We start from the raw sequence: 7,534 nt of genomic DNA, 5'->3' as shown, positions 1-7,534 counted from the left end.
ACGCTAGATTAAATTCATGATGTCAAACGTTCTGTATAGTTTTTGGCAAAGTGGGGACTCTTGCAGGTCTGAAATCTGATCTCTGAATCCACTCTGATTTGGCCATGGAGTAAAGCGCACGAGATAGTACTGCTGTTGTTTCACTTTGCACGTCAAATTTTGAGTGAGAGTTTTGTGGTTCATTACACATTTAATTAGTATATGTCAAATCTTCACACATATCTTATAATGTATGTATAAGTTAAATAGTCTAAGGGCGCATCATTCGCCGAAATATTATTATACGTGTATAAGTTAAATACTATTTATTTTATATATATATATATATATATATATATATATAATATTATATTTTAAACATCCTTAATACAATTGAGTGCGACAGTCCAGCGGTTCAGGGTGTTCAAAGTGATGTGCTATTTACGGGTTTAAAGTTTGCCCATTTTATTTGTCAAAACTAAACGGAGACTACCATGTGCGGTCTATTTGATTCTTTTTCAATCTAAAATTTTTTCTAATAATATAACTCTTAAAACTTAAAATTTATGTAGAAATAAATAACTTATCTTAAAAGTAATTTTTTAACTAAAAGTTATTTCTTAAATAAATTTTATAATTTAAAAATTAAGTTTTACAAAAATCTCTTCAACAAAAGCTCTCTACAAACTACAAATGCTCTTGACTCTCTCTTTCCTTTGGTTTTATGCTTACTTTTATTAAAATTTCCAATGTTGTCTTTTGTTATTTTAATTTTGATTTAAAAAATTTGGTATATCATTCATCGACAAATAAAAAATTATTGACTTGTTTAAAGGTTGAATACCTTTGGCGAAATTTCCGGCGACGCCAGCGGATATCACCAAGAGTTGGAAGGGACGTACGTTTATTTCTTGTAGTGTATTTTAGAGTAAAAGGCAATCGCATGTAGCATTTGGAGGTTCTAAATTAAAGTAATTTTAGAAGCTATAATAATATCCACTTTGAAGCATAATTTCGTACTACGATACTATAATTTTCACTTACCCTATAACTCCTCAAGTTAGTGCCATTAACGGAGAAAGCGAAATCTATTGAAGGATTACAGTCTTGATCCCATGATTAAGGACTGTAAACTGGGTTTACCTCTATTGGATTCACAATTATACTTAAATTTAAACAGTAATTATATAAAAGTAGCAGGCAAAGTAGTACAAACATGTTGATATGGCCGAGTTGGTCTAAGGCGCCAGATTAAGGTTCTGGTCCGAAAGGGCGTGGGTTCAAATCCCACTGTCAACAATTTTTGTTTTAATTATTTTACTTCCCTGATTTTGATATAAATTTGAAGATATGACGAGTCTACGACATTCTTAATTGTGGGACTACTATATCTACAATTAATAAGTCTGCAGAAATAGTTGAATTTTCTCATCAAGTTGTGCTTCTGATTCTCGTAATGACACTAGAAAACTTTTCTGAGTATTTGCGGTGGGAAAACTTCATGAACTACTGAAACAGCATTAATAAATTTCTTTATTTTAATGTACAAGCGTGACAAAATTAAATTGTAATTTGAGTAATCTAATTCTAGCATATATGGAGTCTGATGATAGAAATTATTTTGGATACGAACTTGTCTTTGATCAGTGGCGGATCTAGGATTTTGGCAGAATGGGTGCATTATTAAGAAGAGGTGGATCCAGAATATAAATTTTATGGGTTCAACCTTTAGTTCTTACGATTGCGTACCCATTGCACTTTTGGAATTATAAGTTCAATTTTTTTAAATAGTAATTTTCTTACATCTATATCTATTTTTCATGTTGAAAATATTGAGATCAGTTGATCCCATTGACTACATCATACACTGCTATGATGTTTTAATATATACATTTTGTTTAATCATATAATATTTTACAGCGATAAAAGAAGAATAGGAATTTCAACGTGTAAAATTTTTGAAAGAATAAACAAAACAAAAAAAGAAATAAAAAGAAAAAGTACTTAATTAATACGCAAAAAATAACACCAGATACGCCCATCTCCCGTGGGCGTTACTTTTAAGGGAAAAAAAAAGAAAAAAATAACAAGATTGACATAAGATTTGAACTCACAACCTCACCTAGAGATGTACACTTAATAACAATCACATTATATAATACTTTGAGTATGAGTGCACGCACATATATTTAAATATTTTTGAAAAAGTATAACATTACTATACATGATTTAGGACGGGAGCATGGGTTCACGTGCCCCATGTAACCCCTAGATACGCCCCTGGTCTTGATGCTGATAAACGCTGTCTTTTTCTCGTATCTGATAGTAAAAAATTTTTGGCTTAAGAAAGACTGATGAAATGGGGGCATAGAACTTCAGGCGTGGCCGATGGATTGAACTATTTTCAAAGTTCATTACTCAAATGGTCACTCAACTATCCGAAATTATCTACTAATATTATGTTTCTTTCGTTTGTAACAGCAAATTCTCTAAACTATGCATATAGTACTCAGAAGGTCACTTAACTAGATTTCTCAAACTTTTGATTGCTAAATACCTATTTTACCCTGTAAATTATTAGCTTTTGTCTTTTTATTTTTTTTTTTAACTTTTTAGCATTATGATTTTTTTCTTTTTAATTTATATTATGGACTCACATATAGAATAAACAAACTTTATTTATAAACTAAAAAATAAAAATAGTATTTAAGCACATATAATGTTGGAATAATAAAATATTGAGTATAATAGTAAAAAATTAATTAGAACCATTTGTTCGTAATAATAATTTTGTTTTACCAACAAAAACTCACAAATTTTATTTACATAATTGAGAATGAAAGAAAATAAAAGTCTTATAATATATATTCCATGCATGTAATATAAAAAATAATATTTAAAATAAAGGTATTTTTATAAGATACATTATATATTCTTGAATTATGCTCAATAATATTATTATTAAGACATTATATATGTTAGAAAATTATTTTTTTACTTTATAAATAAAATTTATTTGTTCTATAGGTAAGTCCATTATGTAGATTTAAAAAAATAATATTAAAAAAGAAGAAGATAAAAGTTGATAATTTAGAGTATAAAATAGGTATTTTACATTCAAAAGTTTGAGAAATTTAGTTTAGTGACCTTTTGAGTGCTTTAGACATAGTTAAATGACTTTTCTGTTAGAAACAAAAGAAAAATGGCTTTACTAGATAATTTTGGATAGTTGAGTGACCATTTAAGTAATGGACTCTCCATTTTCATGTGTATAAGATGTTTCGTGGTCATTAACGACGTACTCAAATTAAAAATGTCTTTTCAAAGTTTTTATTGGTCTAGGTCTTTTAAATGTTGAAGATCATATGGATGCTCATAAAAGTACTATATTTACCCTCAAAATCGGATAACAATTGAATTTATAAGTGATTTTAAGGATATGCAGATTAACTTGACACAAAGTGATAAATTAAGTTGCAATTGAAATAAATAATGATAAAGTAAATTCAAACCACACGAATTGAATAATTTCAATCTTGGATGGTTAATCACCCTCGAACCGGATGCACTTCGATCGATGTCAGGATATAGAAGAATAAGAGCTTAAAGAGAAAAATGATAATGTATTGCTTTAGAATGCGTGTTACAATGTGCTAAATAAATTATCAGACCCCCTTTATATAGTAGAGGAGTCCTACTTTAGGTACAATTCTATAAAAGGTAAAAATCTTTTGATTTGCTGATTGTCGGTTCCTTATTGATACGTGCCGAGATTTTTGCCGTAATATTCGACCGGTTACGGATATTTCGGTCTTCTGTTAGCTACGCTAACAATGTTCCTTCGAGCTCTTTCGAGGCTAGGACCGATTCCAGGATCACGGTCTCGATATTCTCGAAGGTAGACATCCTGCCCTTTCGGGCCTGACCTGTCATGTGGTAGGTGAGCTCGATTTTGATCGTATACAGATAGTCCCCTCATGTTTCGGAGAGTAGACGACGAGAAACAACATGAGCTTCCGATTCTTACTGCGATACCCTGTGATAGAAACGACAAAACAAACGAAACGTCTCGTCAATCAAGTCTTAATGGTATTAAATGCATGTCAGCTGCCGGTCGGCCATTCCTGGATGTGAACCGCCACTGAAATACTATAAATACCTCTTCCCTTGTTCATCCCAACTTTACATTCAAACTTTCTACCCTCATACCTTCAAAATTTCAATACTTTCTAGTAGTTATACTTTGGTTTTTTGAGATCCTTTGCAAGAACTCTGGTTCATTTCCATATCAAGCCAACAAGTGTACCCCTTTATCTTCCTGTCTTTCTCTATTTTTAAAGAAATGACAAAGACTTCAATAATCGTTCCCCAAAAAGAAGACCCTTCTACTTCGCGGCCGGTTACTGAGGCCGAAGGAACTGTTTCGCGTACTGCCGTCGATGAACCAGTACCGGAACCCCCTTTGAAAATGTTCGTTCCTGGAGGATGCTCGGTAACCGCCGATTTTAAGGTTGAAAAACCTTCCTCCGTACAAGGCCGCTGTGAGCTGATCTCGAGATACATATGCTCGATCACTGAAGAAGTCCTCTCTACGGTCAAAAAGGATTACAATTGGGTTGACAAACACGTGATGGTTCCTAACCCTGATGAATCCATCACCACCCATGTCGAGGGATACCAAAGTGTCTACACTTATCCCTTTACATTTGGGCCGATGGACCCGGTCATCGTCGAATTTTGCAAGAGGTATGAGGTATGCTTCTATCAGAATCATCCTTCGCTCTGGAGGATCGTGATCCTCCTCCGATTTTTTATGAGCAAAATCGATTGATGATCGTTCACCGTTGACCATCTTCTATGCTTATACAATCCCCGAATCTTCCGGGGGGAGGGGGGCTGATAAAGCTCATGCGCCGGGCTAGCAAGTCACGTTCTCGAGTATTGATGAAGACCGGATCGGGGCTGGCAAGGTCGCTTTGTCCGAGTGAGGACTTCGGACTTGATCCCAACTGAGCGCATGCCGTTCCCCGAGAAGTGAAACACATCTCGTAAGTATTACTTCATTTTCAAAAGTCAATTTTATACTTTTTTCCTTCTCTCTTATTGGTGCTCTTTGATGGTGCAGCTTTCGCCCGTGTCCCGAATACTGTCCCTCGACTCAAGGAGTGGGTCGAGGGCATCGTAACACAAATGCCCTACTCCGAGCACTCATGGCGCAAGATCTCGAAGGGCCGTTGGGAGGCCCGTTCCCATGGTGAGACTCCTTTCCTGAATAGGTAACGTTGAGATGCCTCTTTTATCATCACGTCCTTACTCCCTTTACTTCTCTTCACAGGTTTATCCAAGGATGCCGAACTGAGGCCTCCAGCTGGTAGCGAGACTTACCTACCGAGTCCCCTGTCCCAAAACAGGTCAAAGAGAAGAAAAGAAAGAGGGTTCCAGTGCCCGAGCTCAGAGAAAAAGAAAACAAGAAGAAGCCTGGTGCGCAAGTCTAAAGAAAGTACCAGTGCCCGAGCACCATCCTCGGACTCACTCTATCGACTGAGGGACGAGTCCAAAGAAGAAGAAGCATCCTTCGATCTGAAGGCCCGCGTGTCGTCGCAACTCGAAGAGCAAGGGGCCTCTGAACCGGAGAGAGACGAGGCCGATCTGCCTCAAGTTCGGGAGGCCGACAAGAAGGCCGGGGCCGAGGCTTCCCGGGATGTAGGCAAAGCCCCAAAGGAAGTACTCGGTGTGATAGACATCACTGAGTCACCTTCGTTCACTGAGTCCATATATAAAGAGGCTCAGATGGTGAAAGAACGTCCCAACGAGGGGACCCACGGAGCAGGCGACGACTTCTGCGGCTTTTTTGATGGCGTGGATTCTACCGCCGCAAAGGACATCACCAGATTGGGTGACTTAGAGGTGCTGAAGAAGAGTCCATCTTCGGGAACAAGCGGGCCTTCCTCAAGCCCGAAACTAATCAACCGGTTCCCAGCTCCGAGTGTGGATCCTAACCGGAAGTGATCGATCGTCATCTCCATTTTGGAGGATGCCCGAGTCCTCTTTGCCCCCATAGGGGTGGCCAGTTACCTTCGGTGACTGGTGACCGAGGAAGACCAAGCCAAGATGTACGAGGTGGATGCGCCCTGCCTATTCAACGAAGCACAACTGGCGCTAAACTGGGTAACTTCACATACCTTTAGATGACTTTTAATTTGTACTTAGACTAATTTATAGATAATCCTAAAATTTTTCTTTGTATCTGTAGGCCTCGGTGCTTCATCATGAGACTTTTCTCCGATATCGTGACGAGCTGAACCAGCTTGAGGCCGAGGTGCGAGGGCTTACTGAGAAGAGAGATACTTCCAATCTTCTCAGCGAGCAGCGTCAAGGGGAGGCTAAGAGACTCCGAGCTGAGATGGAGGTGGCTCGAAAAGAGCATGCCTGCCTGGTTGAGCAGGTAAAAATATTTAAGGTTAGTGACGATAAGCTAGACTCGGTGACTAATGGTCGGAATCCGCAGGTCTAACAAAAGATTGATCGGATCGGCGAGCTCCGAGCTGAGATGGATGCAGTTAAGATCGAGATCGAAGAATGGAGAGGCAGAATGGATCGCCTGGCCTCGAAAAATGAGACGGCTCGGGCGCAGCTGACTTCGGTTGAGGTCCAGCTTTGAGCGGCAAAAGAAAAGGCCGAGGTGCAAGCCTAAAAGCTTGAGGAGCTCCAGTCTCAGCTAAGTTCGGCCGCCTCTGACCGAGAATCTATTGCCAAGGAGCTTGAAACGGCCAAGTCGGCGGTTGTGGTGGTTAAAGCTGATGCCGAAGAGATGGTGGCCCAATATAAGGCCGATGCCGAGGTGGCCTAGGATCGAACGAAGGATATCGTCGAGCACGCGAAGCGGCAATCCCGAAGGGAGACCCTTGAGGAAATTTATGCTCGAGGTTTCAACTTGTCGGCTAAAATTCAGAGTGCTAAGGGGCACAAAGCCGAGGCCAAGAAGTTGGCTTATCCCGAGGATAAAGAAGACTCCGAGGGTTCGGACGTCTCCGAGCCGTTTTAATATGGCCGTAGCCTTTTTAGTTCGGGTGTTTCCCAGTGGGCTTTTTACCCTGAGTTATCCAGGCTTGCCTAAGATAACAGTCCCCGAGTAGGGATGGCCGTAGCATTTTAGGTTCGGGTGCTGCCTAATAGGTCTTGCGCCCTTGGGCTTCGATGGCCCAGGTCATCTGAGTTTGTCTTTGGACGACAGTCCCCGAGTGAATAGATCCTTTGAACCCGGATAAAGGCGGCCCTTGGGCTCGATATCTTTAGGGGATCGAATGGAGGAAATTCAGAAAGAATAGAAAATGTTTAAGGGACAAGATATTTATCCACAAGGTAGAGACTTCCTTTTATTTCTGTGCATAATATATATGATTACACATGCGTACAAACTTTATGTCAGGGCTCGAACAGTCTATGTGGGCACGGTTCATTCGACCGTTTGGCCCTTACAGTAAATCCTATTGATCGAGCCGAGACTATTTGGTCATAAAGTTTCTTTCCTTGCTAAAGTCATTGTCCGAGGGTA

At 39.0% G+C, this 7,534-nt stretch overlaps 1 non-coding gene across 1 annotated transcript; it reads left to right on the top strand.

Moving 5' to 3' along the window:
• Positions 1–1,197: 1,197 nt before the first annotated feature.
• Positions 1,198–1,278, top strand: TRNAL-AAG (transfer RNA leucine (anticodon AAG)). The gene has a single exon. It is a non-coding gene; the product is annotated as a tRNA-Leu (tRNA).
• The last annotated feature ends 6,256 nt before the right edge of the window (positions 1,279–7,534 follow it).

This window comes from Nicotiana tabacum, chromosome 22 (genome assembly GCF_000715075.1).
Source record: "Nicotiana tabacum cultivar K326 chromosome 22, ASM71507v2, whole genome shotgun sequence".
NCBI classification, from domain to species: Eukaryota; Viridiplantae; Streptophyta; class Magnoliopsida; order Solanales; family Solanaceae; genus Nicotiana; species Nicotiana tabacum.
The sequence above is the reverse complement of the archived record's forward strand: the minus strand, read 5'-3'. Positions and strand labels throughout refer to the sequence as shown.